At 51.5% G+C, this 18523-nt stretch overlaps 1 pseudogene; it reads right to left on the reverse strand.

The window, feature by feature from the left end:
• Positions 1 to 1336: 1336 nt before the first annotated feature.
• LOC129151144 (calcium-binding and coiled-coil domain-containing protein 2-like) lies at positions 1337 to 2884 on the reverse strand (annotated as a pseudogene).
• Positions 2885 to 18523: the final 15639 nt, after the last annotated feature.

Here is an 18523-nt window from a genome sequence, read left to right on the forward strand (position 1 = left end):
AAATAAATGGGACTACATCAAAATAAAAAAGCTTCCGCGCGCACGCACACACACACACACACCAAAACCCATCAACAAAATAACCAGAAAGCCTGCTGCATGGGAGAACATATTTGCTAATGTTATCTCTAATAAGGGTTTAATCTCAAAATTTATAGGGAAATCATACAATTTAACAAAAGGAAGATAATCTAATGAAAAATTGCCAAAGGATTTAAATAGGCACTTTTCAAAAGAGGACATACAGAAGGCCAAGAGACATTTGAAAACACACTCAAAGTCACTAATCATTTGAGAGATGCAAATCAAAATGACAATGAGATACCATCTCACCCCTGTCATAATGGCTATCATCAACAAATCAATAAATGATAAGTGCTGGAGAGGATGCAGAGAAAAAGGAACCCTCTTGCACTGCTGGTGGGAATGCACACTGGTGCAGCCACTGTAGAAAACAGTATGGAGTTTCCTCAAAACATTAAAAATGGAACTCCCATTTGACCCAGTAATCCCACTTCTAGGACTATATCCCAAGAAAACAGAAATACCAATCAGAAAGGATACATGCACCCCTGTGTTCATAGCAGCACAATTAACTATAGCTAAGATTTGGAAACAGCCTAAGTGCCCAACAGTAGATGAGTGGCTTAGAAAACTGTGGTACGTCTACACAATGGAATACTAAACTGCTGTAAAAAAGAAGGAATTCTTCCCATTTGCAACAGAATGGATGGAACTGGAGAGCATTATGCTAAGTGAAACAAGCTAGTCAGAGAAAGATAAATATCACACAATCTCACTCAATTGTGGAATATAATGAACAACATAAACTGATGAATAAAAATAGAATCAGAATCATAGAAGCATCAAACAGACTGCCCAACCTATGAGGGAAGGCGGGATGTGAGGGTGTAAGAGATCAACCAAAGGATTTGTATGCATGCATATGAGCATAGCCAATGAACACTGACAGTAGGGGGGGGGGTGAGGGCATGTGCTGGGGGTGAGTGCAGCTGGAGGGAGGTCAATGGGGGAAAAAGAAGACTTATGTAATACTTTAAATGGTAAAGCATTAAAAAAGAAGAAGAATGGGCACCATAGGTGAGAGGCTGACATAGCTAGCGTTACATGATATAAAAGGCAGTAATCCACAAGGATGGAAGTAACAACCCTTAACACTATCCTTTAGATTATTGACATGATTCTACCTTTAAGGCAGTGGGACTGAATAAATTCCTAATAGTTTCAGGTTAAGCAGGATCATAACACCTAGTAAAAGCTATAGGTTCTACTTTATAAGATCTGTGTACAGCATAGACCCAAGAGGCTGGGACACTTACAGATTGTGGCAGAACTCATGTTCTTCAAAGATTTGCTTTTGTTTTGCTGAGAAGCTCTTGTCACAAATAAGACATTTCATATACAGGATCTGAATGTACCCCTGCTCTAAGGTACAATAAAAATGTCATCAGCAAAGTCTAATTTGCAGGTGTGGCATTTCTTGATTGAGAACAGGCTGAGGGAAGAAGTTTTGATGATACCAGAATATGGGTTTCCTAGACAAGTACTGGGTTTTGTCCTGCACTTCCTTGATCTGAAGTAGGAACTTGACATGGCAAAGAGTCAAAATCCATGTCTTGTAACTCATACAACTGCTGCTCTATCTCTTCAAAAGATCATTTTTTCTTTCCTTCCTCTCTTTCTCTCCAGAACATTACATCTTGTTCTCACTCAGTCTTTTAAAAAAATCTTTATTGTTGTATTTCCCCCATTGACCTCTTCTTGCCCCTGATACCACCATCCAAGGCCTTCATCATCCTATAGTCTGTGTCCATGGGTTATGCATATGTGCACACAAGTTCTTTGGTTGATCTCTTCTCATCACCCTCCTCACCCTCCCTCTGAGTTTCCACAGTCTGTTCCATGCTTCTATGTCTCTAGATTTATTTTGTTCATCAGTTTATTTTGTTCATTGTGTTCCACATGTGAGTGAGATCATGTGATACTTGTCTTTCCCTGACTCAGTCTTCCTGACAGGTCCAAGTTTGTTTCCTTAGCTCCTGCTGTTTCTTCGTCACGGTAGTTTCTTTCTGCTTCAGCTACTACACTGTCTGCTTGAGCTACTTCTGGTGTTCCCTCTGTTCAGTTAAACTAAGAAAGAGCAGGTCATTATCCCTTTTCAGATGCTCCAACTGCTCTGTCTTATCTTGTCTCCCTGAAGAAGCTTCTCCATTTCTTTCTCTTGAGTTGACATCTGGGCCTGAAGCTGACTCTTTCTGACTCCCCTATCTTCATTTTCTGAGGACATCTTCTGGTTTTGTTCTTTCAATTGAAGCAGCTTTGGTTCCCAACTGTCCCTCTGTTCTTTAACTTTCGGTTCCAACTTCTTGTTGATGCTCTTTAAGGTTTCTAGATCCTCCTGCCTCTTTTGGAGCTCAGCCTGCATGCCTGAGTTCTGCTTCTGGAGTCTGACACAGCTGTCCTTCAGTTCCTGATTTTCCTTTCAAAGCTCACTGTTGTGCTGCTCAATCTCTTCCACCTCACACTGAGTGGTAACAACCAGGATGTCCACCCCGTTTTCTGGACAGAATTAGAATGGGATACTTGCTTCCCAAACAACACCATTCCGATCCACATAGCAGAACTGGGAATACTTATCATCCTTGAGCAGGTAAACTTGAATTGGAATTCCTACTGTTTAGATCAACAGGCAAAGTAATCCACATGAAGGTATAGTACTCCTGGGTTGACTTCCATTAGTTCTAAAGATTCCAATCTAATCCTCTCTTCAGGAAATAAAATACTAAGGGTGTAATAGCATGTGACATCCCCTCCAGGAACATAGAACTTCTCTACACTGTTAAAGATGACCCGAGAGAAATGACAATGATCCAGCAAGACAGCTGATGTGGCGGGGTCTTCTGTTGTCTCTTCCTTGGTGGGATCCAGGGGCAGCAGCTGGCGGTAACACAACAGCAACAGGACAGAGCGGGGTACCTAGAATTTTTTACTTTTGAATCCCCTCTCCCTTTTCCATCCTATCCTCCCACACTACTCCCCTCTGGCAACCATAAGTTTGTTCACTTTATCTAAGAAGGGTTTTTGTTTTGTTTCATTTCATTCATTTGTTTTGTTTTGAGGTTCCACATATAAGTGAAATGATATGGTATTTGTCTTTCTCTGTCCAATTTATTTAACTTAACACAATACTCTCTGAATTCCTTTTATGTTGTTGCAAATGGCAAGATTTCACTTCTTTTTATTACTGAGTAACATTCCATCACATACACACACCATCTTCTTTATTGATTCATCTATTGATACACACCTAATTGCTTCCATGTTTTGGCTATTATAAACAATGCTGCATTTAGCACAGGGGTGCATATATCTTTTTGAGTTACTGTTTTGTTTTCTTTAAATAAATACCCATAAATGGAATTGCTGGATGATATAGTAGTTCTATTTTTAATATTTTAGGAATCTTTATATTGTTTTCTATAGTGGCTACACCAGTTTATAATTCCACCAATAGTCCATGAAGGTTCTTTTTCTCCTATCCTTGCTAACACTTATTATTTGTTGCCTTTTTGATAATAGCATTCTGACAGGAGTGTGGTGACGTCTCATTGTGGTTTTGATTTACATTTCCCTGAGTATTAGTGAGCTTGAGCATTTTTTAAATGTCTGTTGGCCACCCTTATGTCTTCTTTGGAGAAATGTTTATGTAGGTTCTCTGCCCATTTTAAAATTAGATTGTTTTTTAAAAATATATTTTTTATTGATTTAAGAGAAGAAGGGAGAGGGAAAGAGAGAACGGCCTTGGTGGGCAGATAGAGTGCCTGGATTGTGCTGCTGCTTGTGCAGTCAAGGTGGACAGGGAGTGTAACACATGATGCCCTCAGTGTCTCTGACAGAGATTTTCTGGAGCAGTGATGGAGACAACAAGGCTAGCAAGAAAAAAACTATAATATCCAAGATAAAGAATTCTTTTTACAGGCTTGTGGTAGACTGGACACAGCAGTATAAAGGGTCACTGATCAGTCAATAGAAGTGCAAGGAGGAAAATGAATGAAAAAAAAATACCCACCTAACATCTGGAGATGTGGAACACTTTTTAAAAAATTCTAACAGGCATATGTAATTAGAACTCCAAAGGGAGGGAGGGAGGGAGATGGGGAGAGAGAGAAGGAGGGGGGAGAGAGAGAGAGAGGAAAGATCAGGTAGGAGAAGTATTTGAAAAGATAATGGCTGAGGCTTCATATGCAATTTCTATTCATCAAGTAAATAACCTTCATCTCTTATAATCATCTTTCTTGGATGTTATTTTTATATCTTTAATTAATATGCTTAAATATTTTTTATTTTGCAGTGGTAGGTATTTTAACCAATTTAAGATATAATTCACATACCTTTAAAAGTGTATAATTCAATGCTTTATATTTTATACATAGAGTTGTGTATTTAGAATCTCTTCATTACTTCAAACAGAAATTCACCTTAGCCATCACCCCCTATATTAGTCACGTTTTTCCAGAGAATTGTCTTTTGTGGCTATTGTGAGGACTGGCAAGTCTGTAAATTTCAGATCTCACCACAAGCTAAAACTTTCAGAAGGTATTTGTAAAATCTAGAGTAGATATTTCAGTATTAAGTTGAAGGCAGTCTGAATGTAGAATTCCTTCCTCTTGGAGGAATCTCAATTTTTTAAGGCCTTTGATTGACTGGATGAGGTCCATCCACATTAGAGATAGTAATCTAATCTACTCAAAGTCTCTTGATTTAAATGTTAATCACATGTAAAAAGTACCTTCACAGAAACATCTAGACTGGTGCTCATAGCACTCACCCTGAACCAGTGTTTCAAGAAACTGGACACTATAGTCACAGATTCAGGGTGACTGATTCTGAACACCTTACACTGCACCAGCATGTTCCCCTCTCCCTATAAGCATACAGCTCCTGAGCTCTGCTGTCCCAGACCCTCTGCCAGGAGATGAAATCTTAAAAGTTTTAGAAAATCAAGGAAAATATGAGCTCCAAAGTCACCTAAATAAATAAATAAATACATAAGGTTCAAGATGGGGGAGACATATACTGGGAATGGGACAGACGTGAAGAGGGAATAGAGACAGAAAATGCAATACCAGAAACAGGGAGAACAAGTGTTTGAAGAGGATGAAGAAGGAATACATATTTATTATGATTTTTCAACAGTTTCTTGAGTTTTCTGGAAACAGAGAACCAAGGGTGTATGACCAAAGTCAAATGAGACACATATGATACGAGTGGGACTGGCAGGAAAAAAATGAAATGGTTTTTTCTTTACTTCCCAAATTCAATGGTATAAAAAATCAGAGTAACTAATCTTACACATTTCCTTATGGGTAGAAACTCAGTCTCAGAGTTTCCTCCAGTAATTCCTGGGAAACATGAAAATCAAAAGGGAAGAATATATTATCTTCCATAAAGTTTTTAAGAAGGGAGCAGGCCTAGCATTTCACTTACTTATAAGCTCACTAGAGGCCTGATGCACAAAATTCATGCACGTGTAGGGTCCCTAGGCCTGGCTGGCGATCAGGGCCGGCCCTGTCAGTGGTGGTGGCTTCTATGATGGCGGCCGTATGCTCTTCTGCTTTGGTGGCAGCAAGCTCGTTGGCAGGGGCTTCGGTGATGGCGGTGGCGGTGTAGGTGGCTGAAGAGGCACCCAGGAATTTCCTCCTTTTGTAACTAGAAAAAACAAGTTTGTTCTTTGTTCAGAAAAGAAATTAATTTATTTCTCAGGGGCGTTTACTACAAACTCAACCTTGAGAATTGGTCCAAGTAAAGAGACTTCTGGGCATTGCATTCTTGGCACACTTAGCAAGAATGTGCAAGGCAGAGCTGGGACTAGTGTAGGCAAGTGAAGCACCCAGGATGCACAATTTAATGAGGCATTTACTCTCAGTGTCATGTAGGAACAGGGGCAACATTTTTATTTTATTACTAGAGGCCCAGTGCATGATTAAATCATGCACGTGTAGGGTCCCCTAGGCCTAACCTGCCATCCAGGCCATATCCACTGCCCCGCAAAGCCTAGCACGCTCCGCAGACACTGCTGGCAGCCTGCTCCCCACTTTTGATGGCAGGGGGTCCGCCGGTGCCGGAGCGGACACACAGCTCCCCGCTTTCGGTAGCGGGGGAGCTGGGTGTCTGTCTGCTGGTGCACCAGGCCTTTCAAAAGCTTCCGGTGGAGGCTTTTGGCCTGGTGCTGGAGCAGACAGACAGCCAGCTCCCTGCTTTTGATGGTCGGTGGCAGGACGTGGGCTCGCTGCCCCAGAGGCCCCTTCTGTGCCACAGCACAGCCATGGCTCAGCATCCCAATCAGCCACCCCGGCCACCCCGAGTCCCCCCCCACCCCCGCGCCTCCTGGCCAATCGTGGGCATAGCGAAGGTATGGTCAATTTGCATATTTCTCTATTATTAGGTAGGATTATTTTTTTAAAATATATTTTATTAAATTTTTTTTCTGGGGATTGAGCCTCCAGCTCGGGCATATGCCCAGACCTGAAATCAAACCAGTGACATCTCCGTGCATGGGGCCATGCTCAACCAACTGAGCCACATTGGCCAGAGGTAACCTTATTTCCTGGGGAAGAGACATATGACACTAAAATGAGTATTACTTATTGGTGGTCAATTTAAGACTTCATAAATGAGTGCTTCATATGTCTCATGCATATTTAGTATATCATGAATATTTGGTCTTTCCATCACTTTTCCACCCTTTTTTTTTTTTATCTTCCTCTTCCTCCTACAACATTAATGATGATGATGATGATGATGATGATGATGATGATGATGATAACAATAATAATAATAATCATCATCATAATAATAATAGTTGCCTTTCATTTAATGACTTTGTGTTGGTATAAGGCAGTGGTCGGCAAACTCATTAGTCAACAGAGCCAAATATCAACAGTACAACAATTGAAATTTTTTTTGAGAGCCAAATTTTTTAAACTTAAACTTCTTCTAACACCACTTCTTCAAAATAGACTCACCCAGGCCTTGGTATTTTGTGGAAGAGCCGCACTCAAGGGGCCAAAGAGCCACATGTGGCTCGTGAGCCACAGTTTGCCAACCACGGGTATAAGGCAAGGATGCTTTATGTAAAGAATATCTTTTAACCTACACAGAAGTTCTATAAATAAAGTTTATTTTCCATATTTTATGGTTGGGGTATTAGAGTCTTATTTATGTGACTTCTTCTGAGCAGAGCCTTTACTGATTTTGATCTTGTTCCTAAGCAGAAATGTGAAGAATGGATACCTCTGAGAAGAGATGATTGTATACTGGAAAGAAAAAAAAAAAAAGAATACCTTTACCTGATTTTGTGCCGTTTTTTGAGACTGTTGTTTAAATAACACCCAGTGGTGATGGAATTCAGCAGTATCAGAAGTGCCAAAGCTATACCCATTATGATGGTTGTCGTATTGTTGGGCTCAGCAACTGAAATACAGATGTCCCACTATCAGTTTCCCTGGAGAGAATTGTTCCCACATTCACTTCCTGCTCAGTGAATCCCCAGTCATTTCCCTCTAAGAGGAATACATTGTGGATCCTCCATCTATCTCTATTTTCCTTTCAAAGTATGGCTAATTAGTAAGTTCAAGCCTCCATTCAAATATTATCTTACTTAGCTTATTTGCTCAGAAAATAAATGTAAGCAAATAAATTCATTTCTTCCATGGAAGAGTAGCAGTGTAACAGTATGCAACACAATTGAGAGTGTTGAGTAAAGAGTAGGTCAGGGAGGTAACCCATGGGGTTTATTCAAGGTTGAAATTGGTAGCCTGGGACAACATGAAAGAATCAAGGGACTGGAGGTCTCTAGGTGGCTGACAATCCCGTTTAAAAAAAGATAAAGTATAAGTTGGAAGAATTTGAAGTTGTGCTAAAACAGTGAGATATTGGGGTTGAATGTTTTAGAACTGAAGCATGGTCACTTTCGGATCAAGCCCACGGTCTGACACTGGCAGTGGGTGATTGAAGTGAAGTGGGTCTCTGCATTGTCCCTATTCCTGGAACACTTGTGGTCTTTCCCTTTACCATTCTTATTGGACAATTTCTTTTAAAATATTTTTATTGATTTCAGAGAGGAAGGGAGAGGGAGAGATAGAAACATCAATGATGAGAGTCATTGATTGGCAGACTCCTGCATGCCCCCCACTGGGGATGGAGCCCACAACCTGATGAAATCGTGACCTCCTGGCTCACGTGAGGTCCATGTTCAAATACTGAGGCACACCGGCTGGGCCTTACTGGACAACGTCTACTTACTCTTCAGTCAGCAGGTGCAATATTATCTCAGAGAAGCTGATGTTGATAAAAAGTGCCTAAAACACAGAACTAAGGCAAAAACAAATTTATGTCTCTTTAATATCATGAGAAAACATTATCTAGTAAAGTTATCTAAGGACCATCTGACTTAGGTGAATAAAGCTTTGTTATGGTTTTATTGACCTATAGGATATTAACTTAGCAGTATTATTTTAGGATTGGATTTTTTCACTGATTTTGAACCAGCCTTGTTATACGCTCTTTCTCTCACTTACAAGTTAATTAATATTATGGCACCTGATTTCTATGCATTTTTATGAAAATTATGATTTTGACATTTTGAAAATTGCACTTCGCCTTCGTCTCTTCTCCTTTCCATAATCTACCTCTCATTTGTGTTTTCATGGTATCCTGTTCTTGCTCCATTCATTGTATTATATAACTGAGTTTAATTCAGTCAAAGAATACGTATTGAATTCAACTTAGGTGCCACATATAGTGACAGGTGTTAGTAAGACTGTGGTGAACAGGGAATAGTGGGAGATGATTCAAATTAGAGAATGAATGAGGCTGAGTAGCCTGTATTACAACTTAAAACTTAATCATATGAAATTTTCTACAAGGAGGCTGCAGGGAGCAGCAGGGGCTAGGCGCCCAGTTTCGCTGCGACCCACAGGCAACCCTGCCCTGACTCCCACACGCATGTGTGACCCAAGGACACAGCCCCTAGTCCACTCACCTAAGTAAACAGCAGCAACAGAGAGAGGCGTGAGTATCTGCCACACAACTTCCCGCTGCATTCCTAAGGGAACAGCTGGAGACCCACGTGCCTGTAGCTGACAGCTGTAGGACCGAGCTCCTGGCACAAGAAGCCTCTGCTACCACCACAGCCACTCCCTGGGCATAGCACCAGCTTGGAGAGGGCGCCACCTTGGAGAGGGTTCACAAAGTCCTCTTTGGGAGGAGGCTGCAGGGAGGGGTAGCGGCTAGGCGCCAAGCCTCACCACCATCTGGACTCACCAAGGCCTGGGCTGGAACCCATGTGCACCTCGCCCCAGTCTGCATGAGCCCCCAGAGATCACAATCCAGACCCACATGCCTGCAACAGACACAGGTCATGCCTCTGTGCACTGGCAGGCACCCAGCCTGAACCGGTGCACCCGATGGGATCCAGCCTGGACATTGAGCCACCGCGGTGCAATCATCAGTGACCTGGCAGGATTCTTGCCTCTGCTGCATACTCATCCACTGCCACATTTACTGGGCTGCGATCATAGCCCTAGAGCCCAGATGCTCGGCTCCACCACCAGGGCTTGTGGGCAGGAACTGCACTGAAGGCCTGGAGGTACATGTAGCCTCCCCTGACCTGGACCTATTGAACTGGAGCCCTGAGAAGAAGATCTGTGGGCGAGATGGGAGGGCCTGGGACTGAGAGAGGAGGGCTCGAGGGCACTGGCTGTGGAGACTTAGGAGTGGGTGCAGCAGTGGAAGCTTGGGGCTGAATTTCCTGGATAGTGTAGCGCTAGCATCCTGCCATTGTGGAGCCTGGGAAGCTCCCTGTACTTGTTCCCTGTACTATATTAAGCAGTGGGTATCCTATATAATAAAGATGTAATATGCAAATGGTCATTATGCCTTGATGTGTAACGACTGACTGTGTAACGACCAGATCATGGATCAGCAGGAGGCTGGGGCAGTGAGCTACAAGCAGGCAGTGGAGAGCTATAGGCGGGGGCAGGGCAGCAAGCTAAGGGGGATGCTGGGGAGCTACAGGAGGGTGGCCAGAAGGCAGAGAGCTACTGGAGGGCAGTAGCGAGCTACTGGCACATGTATTTGTGTGCAGGGGTACTAGTAGAATGATAAAAAAGAACCATGCTTCCCATCTTGAAGAAACTTACTACATACTGAAAACCACTGGCAATAAATACAAATGAACAAGGAAATATATGCATAATTGCATCTGTTTTATTACCAACATTATAAAAGAAAATAAGGAGAAACCAAGATGGCGGCATAGGTGAAACACCTAACCTGCAGCCGGGCACAACAATTTCAAAGGCACAACTAGAGGTCAGAACGGACATCGTCCAGAACCACAGGAGAGCTGGCGGACTGAAATGCCCACAGCTGGGGGAAGGAGAAGGCCACGGGGACAATCGGGGGAGCCGTAAAAGCCTGAGGTATGGAGAAACTGGCGGAGACACGAGCACGCGCGCCTGCGGGGAGGATGGAGCCGGAGAGGAAGGGGCGGCTGACGGCCTGGCCGGCGTTCACTGGCAGGAAGGAGATAAAGGCTCCGGAGTGCGCTAAGCGCCGGCTCCGACTGCACTGAGCGCCAGTTCCGGGCGAAACCCTGGGAAGCCAGGCGCAGGCTGGGGGAATGAATCTGGGCTGTGGGGCGCAGGCACAGAGGAGCGGGGGGAGGCAGAGCTCCAGAGGCGCGCACGGGAAGGGGCGCAAAGGACGGACTGTTGCCTGCGCCACTGAACTGCCCTAGCGGGAAGGAGACATAAGCTCAGGACCGTGCTGAACCCCAGTTCCGACTGCACTGAACCCCAGTTCCGGGCGAAACCCTGGGAAGCCAGGCGCACGCTGGGGGAATGAATTTGGGCTGTGGTGGCGGAGGCACAGAGAAGCGGCGGCTCCAGATGCGCGCACTGGAAGGTGCGCAGAGGACGGACTTTTGCCTGCGCCACTGGGTGGCCCTGCTGGGAAGGAGACAGGGACGCCAGACTGCGCTGAGACCCAGTTCCAACTGCACTGAAACCCAGTTCCAGGCGAGAATCTGGGAGTCCAGATTCATTAGGGGAGGGACTAGACTGTTTGGCAGTGGGCGAAACTCCAGGGCGCGTTTCTCTCAGAGGTGTTTGCAAGGAATACAGAGGGACACAGACACAGGAGCCTCATAGGGCGGGGCTGACAGGAAGCCAAGGTTGTAGGCTCCACCCTGTAGCTCCGCCCCAGCCAAGCTGAGCAGAAGCTTTTTCCTGCTGAGTGCCTCAGGTAGTGGCTGACCCACACTGCATTGGAGACCCAGAAACGAGGGCATCTAGTGGTTGGTGGGAGATGACACCAGATTTCAATCACTTGCATAAGGGAGGCATTCTAGAGGCAGACTCAGTGAGCGCCAAGGCATTGCTGCATCAAGACCCGGCCCACAAACATGTCTCCTGCACAGCAACTCTTCCTATATGGACAAAGAGGGTCCTCACGGCCAATTGGCCTGGAGGACAATTCCTCCCAGTGACACCAACAACAATCAAGACTTAACTGTACAAAGGAGGACCAAGATGGAGACATAGGGCGGCAGCCTGATCGTTGCCTACCACAACAATATTGAGACTACGACGGGAGAGCAGAGCAGACACCAGCCAGAAAGACCGGGGGGCTGGCTGAGCAGATGCTCTACAACTAGAATAAAAGAGAGGGGTACGCAGGATGATGCTGATGCCGGTGACCCAAAGTCCACACTTTAAGAACTATGGCTCAGGCGACACAATGGTGGCCAGGAACGTGCTCGGCGCAGTTCCCCCGGCGGTCTCCGGCTGAGGGGACGGCTCCACTCGCTGCCGAGCACGGACAGACGAGCCCCTGGGAGACATGGGGTGGGAGACTCCGTGCTTGCTGACCTCCGAGTCCTTCAAGAATCTCAATGCCCCGAAGTGGCCAGGTGCGCACGCTCAGTGACTGGCCACCGTTGCAGACCCAAGGGCCGACGCAGCGACACCGGACCAGCCCACCTCCGGGCACCGGGCACACCGGAGCCTTGCCGAGCCCGCCGCCCAACGAGTTCTGCGGCAGCCGCCCTGGAGCTCTGAGAAAATGACCGAAGGAATTGCTGAGAGGGAATTGACCAACAGGAATTGGGATCAAGAAGACGAAACCCGGAGAACCAAGATGGCGCCATAGGTTAAACACCTAACCTGCAGCCGGGCACAACAATTTCAAAAATACAACTAGAGGTCAGAACGGACATCGTCCAGAATCACAGGAAAGTTGGTGGACTGAAATGCCCACAGCTGGGGGGAAGGAGAAGGCCACGGGGACAGTCGGGGAAGCCGTAAAAGCCTGAGGTACGGAGAAACGGGCGGAGACACGAGCACACGCGCCTGCTGGGAGGATGGAACCGGAGAGGAAGGGGCGGCTGAGGACCTGGCCGGCGTTCACTGGCAGGAAGGAGATAAAGGCTCCGGAGTGCGCTGAGCGTCGGCTCCGATTGCACTGAACCCCATTCCGGGTGAAACTCTGGGAAACTCACTCACTTTCGCAACTCCGCCGCCCCCGCAGGCCGCCCGGCCCGGGACGCTGGGGACGCCGCCGCAGCGGCGGCGCCCGGAGCCCGGCGGCCTCCCAGCACCCGTCCCCGCCGCGCAGCCCCCGCGCGCCCCGCACACCGGACGGAGGCCCGGGAGCCCTCTCCGTGCACCTCCCGGCGGCGCTAGACTTCAGTAGAGTTGACTGAATTCACGGGATTAAGACGTACAATTTGGGGGGACGCCGCAGCGGCGACGCCCGGAACGCGGCGATGGCGGTGCCTGGAGCTCGGCGGCCGCCCAGCGCCCGTCCCCGCCGCGCAGCCCTCGCGCGCCTGGTTCCGCGGGACGCGAGCACCGCGCACCGGACGGAGGCCCGGGCGCCATCTCCATGCACCTCCCAGCGGCGCTAGACTTCAGTAGAGTTGACTGAATTCAAGGGATAAAGAAGTACAATTTGGGGGGACGCCGCGGCGGCGACGCCCGGAACGCGGCGATGGCGGTGCCTGGAGCTCAGCGGCCGCCCAGCGCCCGACCCCGCCGCGCAGCCCTCGCGCGCCTGGTTCCGCGGGACGCGCGCACCGCGCACTGGACGGAGGCCCGGGAGCCCTCTCCGTGCACCTCCCGGCGGCGCTAGACTTCAGTAGAGTTGACTGAATTCAAGGGATTAAGAAGTACAATTTGGGGGGACGCCGCGGCGGCGACGCCTGGAACACGGCGATGGCGGTGCCTGGGGCTTGGCGGCCGCCCAGCGCCCGACCCCACCGCGCAGCCCTCGCGCGCCTGGTTCCGCGGGACGCGCGCACCGCGCACCGGACGGAGGCCCGGGCGCCCTCTCCGTGCACCTCCCGGCGGCGCTAGACTTCAGTAGAGTTGACTGAATTCACGGGATTAAGAAGTACAATTTGGGGAGACGCCGCGGCGGCGACGCCAGGAACGCGGCGATGGCGGTGCCTGGAGCTCGGCGGCCGCCCAGCGCCTGTCCCCGCCGCGCAGCCCTCGCGCGCCTGGTTCCGCGGGACGCGCGCACCGCGCACCGGACGGAGGCCCGGGCGCCCTTTCCGTGCACCTCCCGGCTGCGCTAGACTTCAGTAGAGTTGACTGAAATGAAGGGATTAAGAAGTACAAATTGGGAAGTTTGAAAAAGATGGCGGCGGAGGTTAAAGGCTGTTCTGTTGCCTCGCACCCAGCGAAATCGGAGGGGATGAGGTGTGGAGGCGCGTGGGTCTGGCTGGTGGCGGGGGAAAGGGGCTTTTGTTCCAAACCTAGGGGAGATTAGCTCTCCATCACCCTGAAATCCATCTTCTGGCGAACCGCGGGAGACCCAGATGCCTGCGGGGAGAGGCGGGACTCTTGCGGAGGTGCGCCCAGCAATCAGTGTTTGCTGCGCTGGAGTGCGGAACGAGGGGACTTAGATACGTGGAAGGCAGAAGGACCAGACTCACAGCCATCGCGGCTCGCCGCACCATGGCCTGTTGGCGCCCTGAGACCCCCGCCCCGCCCTGGGACCCGCCCCGCACGTTTTGAAGACCTGCCCCGCAAGTCTTGCAGGCACAACTGCGCCCCAAGCAATGGCTTATGCATGTGGGTGGCCTGCTCTCTGGCAGCGGACCAGATGTACTGCTGTTCTAGTCGGACTGCTCCAGGGCCACTCAGACAGGAGGAAGAAACTACAGTTTTTGCTGTAATCCTTGCTGAGTGCCTAAGGCAGTAGCTGATCTACACCCCATTGGAGACCCAGAAACGAGGGCATCTAGTGGTCTGTGGGAGATGACACCAGATTTCAACCACGTGCATAAGGGACACATTCAACAGGAATATTCAGTGAGCGCCAAAGCTTTGCTGCACCAAGACCCGGCCCATAAACGTGTCTCCTGCACAGCAACTCTTCCTTTATAGACAAAGAGAGCCCCCCCAGTGACACCAACAACAATCAAGACTTAACTATACAAAGGAGGACCAAGATGGAGGCATAGGGCGGAAGCCTGATTGTTGCCTACCACAACAACTTTGAGAGTACGACAAGAGAGCAGAGCAGACACCATCCATGACCACCATAGGGCTGGCTGAGTAGATGCTCTACAACTAGAATAAAAGAGGGGTATGTGGGATGATGCTGATGCCGGTGACCCAAAGACCACACTTTAAGAACTACGGCTCAGGCGACACAAAAGAACTATGGCTTAGGCGATACAACAGCGGCCTGGAACGTGCTCGGCACAGTTCCCCCGGCGGTCTCCGGCTGAGGGGACGGCTCCACTGGCAGCCAAGCACGGACAGACGAGCCCCTATGAGACATGGGGTGGGAGACTCCGCGCTTGCTGACCTCCGAGTCCTTCAAGAATCTCAACGCCCCGGAAGCGGCCAGGTGCGCATGCTCGGCGACCGGCCACCGATGCAGACCCAAGGGCCGACGCAGCGACGCCAGACCGGCCCACCGCCATGCACCGGGCGCACCGGAGCTTCGCCGAGCCGCCGCCCGACGAGTTCTGCAGCAGCCATACTGGAGCTCTGGAAGGATGGCCAGGGGAATTGCTGAGGGGGGATTGACCGGCAGGAATTGGGATCGGGAAGACGGGGCCCCGCTGAGACCCGGGTGCGGGCGGGGTTGCACGCCTCTGGGCTAGGGTGTGGTCACACGCCTCTGGGTATAAGTGAGGCCTCACGTCCCTGGGTCTGGGTGAGGCCACATGCCCCTGGGTCCAGGTGAGGCCGGACTCCGGGTCCGGGTGAGGCCATGTGCCCCTGGACCCGGATGACGCTGGATCCCGTGCCCGGGCGAGGCCAAGCGCCCCTGGGTCTGGGAGAGCCCACACACCCCTGGGTCCAGGCGAGACCATATGTCCCTGGATCCGGGTGAGACCTCATGCACCTAGGCCTGGGTGAGGTCACGTGCCCCGGGATCTGAGAGGCCAAGCGTCCCTGGGTCCGGGTGAGACCATGTGTCCCTGGATCCGGGTGAGGCCGCGTGCACCTAGGCCCGGGTGAGCCCAAGTGGCCCTGGGTCTGGGAGAGGCCAAGCGTCCCTGGGTCCGGTTGAGACCATGTGTCCCAGGATCCGGGTGAGGCCTCGTACACCTAGGCCCGGGTGAGCCCAAGTGGCCCTGGGTCTGGGAGAGGCCAAGCGTCCCTGGGTCCGGGTGAGACCATGTGTCCCTGGATCCGGGTGAGGCCTCGTGCACCTAGGCCCGGGTGAGCCCAAGTGGCCCTGGGTCTGGGAGAGGCCAAGCGTCCCTGGGTCCGGGTGAGACCATGTGTCCCAGGATCCGGGTGAGGCCTCGTGCACCTAGGCCCGGGTGAGCCCAAGTGGCCCTGGGTCTGGAAGAAGCCAAGCGTCCCTGGGTCCGGGTGAGACCATGTGTCCCTGGATCCGGGTGAGGCCTCGTGCACCTAGGCCCGGGTGAGGCCACGTGCCCCTGGGTCTGGGAGAGGCCAAGCGTCCCTGGGTCCGGGTGAGACCATGCGTCCCTGGATCCGGATGAGGCCTCGTGCACCTAGGCCCGGGTGAGCCCAAGTGGCCCTGGGTCTGGGAGAGGCCAAGCGTCCCTGGGTCCGGGTGCGACCATGTGTCCCAGGATCCGGGTGAGGCATCATGCACCTAGGCCCGGGTGAGCCCAAGTGGCCCTGGGTCTGGGAGAGGCCAAGCGTCCCTGGGTCCGGGTGAGATCATGTGTCCCTGGATCCGGGTGAGGCCTTGTGCACCTAGGCCCGGGTGAGCCCAAGTGGCCCTGGGTCTGGGAGAGGCCAAGCGTCCCTGGGTCCGGGTGAGACCATGTGTCCCTGGATCCGGGTGAGGCCTTGTGCACCTAGGCCCGGGTGAGCCCAAGTGGCCCTGGGTCTGGAAGAAGCCAAGCGTCCCTGGGTCCGGGTGAGACCATGTGTCCCTGGATCCGGGTGAGGCCTCGTGCACCTAGGCCCGGGTGAGGCCACGTGCCCCTGGGTCTGGGAGAAGCCAAGCGTCCATGGGTCCGGGTGAGACCATGCGTCCCTGGATCCGGATGAGGCCTCGTGCACCTAGGCCCGGGTGAGCCCAAGTGGCCCTGGGTCTGGGAGAGGCCAAGAATCCCTGGGTCCGGGTGAGACCATGTGTCCCTGGATCCGGGTGAGGCCGCGTGCACCTAGGCCCGGGTGAGCCCAAGTGGCCCTGGGTCTGGGAGAGGCCAAGCGTCCCTGGGTCCGGGTGAGACCATGTGTCCCAGGATCCGGGTGAGGCCTCGTGCACCTAGGCCCGGGTGAGCCCAAGTGGCCCTGGGTCTGGGAGAGGCCAAGTGTCCCTGGGTCCAGGTGAGACCATGTGTCCCTGGATTCGGGTGAGGCCGCGTGCACCTAGGCCCGGGTGAGCCCTAGTGGCCCTGGGTCTGGGAGAGGCCAAGCGTCCCTGGGTCCGGGTGAGACCATGTGTCCCTGGATCCGGGTGAGGCCTCGTGCACCTAGGCCCGGGTGAGGCCACGTGCCCCTGGGTCTGGGAGAGGCCAAGCGTCCCTGGGTCCGGGTGAGACCATGCGTCCCTGGATCCGGATGAGGCCTCGTGCACCTAGGCCCGGGTGAGCCCAAGTGGCCCTGGGTCTGGGAGAGGCCAAGCGTCCCTGGGTCCGGGTGAGACCATGTGTACCTGGATCCGGGTGAGGCCTCGTACACCTAGGCCCGGGTGAGCCCAAGTGGCCCTGGGTCTGGAAGAGGCTAAGCGTCCCTGGGTCCGGGTGAGACCATGTGTCCCTGGATCCGGGTGAGGCCTCGTGCACCTAGGCCCGGGTGAGCCCAAATGGTCCTGGGTCTGGGAGAGGCCAAACGTTCCTGGGTCTGGGTGAGACCATGTGTCCCTGGATCCGGGTGAGGCCTCGTGCACCTAGGCCCGGGTGAGCCCAAGTGGCCCTGGGTCTGGGAGAGGCCAAGCGTCCCTGGGTCCGGGAGAGACCATGGGTCCCTGGATCCAGGTGAGGCCTTGTGCAACTAAGCCCGGGTGAGGCCACGTGCCCCTGGGTCTGGGAGAGGCCAAGCGTCCCTGGGTACGGATGAAGCCAGATCCTTGGTCCGGGTGAGGCCATGCGCCCCTGGATCCATCCGGGTGAGGCTGGGTCCCAGGCCCGGGTGAGACCACGCGCCCCTTGGGTATGGGTGAGGCCACATGCCCCTTAATCCGGGTGACGCCGTGCCCCTGGGTTCGGCCGAGACCAAGCCAGAGGGAGTCGGACCTCCATTACCACCATTTGTCCACCATCCAGAGCTGAGGGGTCAGGGCTGACATGTACACATAAGGAACTACTGGACATTGAAATTGGGTCTCAAAAGAACTGTTGGTCCAGGGGGAAGCTCGCTACAGATTGATTCATTTGCCTGTCAGCATAACTATTATTGCTCGTCTCAAATTTAGTTCTTGTTAGTATATATCTAGTGACATATGATCTCGCTCATCTAGGGGAAATGATGAACAACATAGCCTGAGGAACAAGAACAGAACCAGAAGCAAGGAGGCATCGATCGGACTATCGGGCCTCAGAGGGAGGATAGGGGAGGGTAGGGGGAGGGTTGGGGGAGGGGGAGAGTTCAACCAAGGGACCTGTGTGCATGCATATGAGCCTATCCAACGGTTGAGTTCAACAGGGGATTGGGGCATGCGTGGGGAGAGGGGTGGGATGGGAATGGGGGGAAGAGGACAAATATGTGACACCTTAATCAATAAAGAAATATAAAGTAAATAAAAAAAAAAAAAAAGAAGACGAAACCCCGCTGAGACCCGAGTCCAGGCGAGCCTGCGAGCCTCTGGGCTCAGATGTGGTCACACGCCTCTGGGTCTAGGTGAGGCCTCACGCCCCTGGGTTTGGGTGAGGCCACGCGCCCCTGGGTCCAGGTGAAGCTGGATTCTGGGTTCGGGTGAGGCCATGTGCCCCTGGGTCCGGGCGAATCTGAACCCTGGGTCCGGGTGAGGCTGTGGGCCCCTGGATCCG

Source organism: Eptesicus fuscus, chromosome 13 (assembly GCF_027574615.1).
Source record: "Eptesicus fuscus isolate TK198812 chromosome 13, DD_ASM_mEF_20220401, whole genome shotgun sequence".
Taxonomy (NCBI): domain Eukaryota; kingdom Metazoa; phylum Chordata; class Mammalia; order Chiroptera; family Vespertilionidae; genus Eptesicus; species Eptesicus fuscus.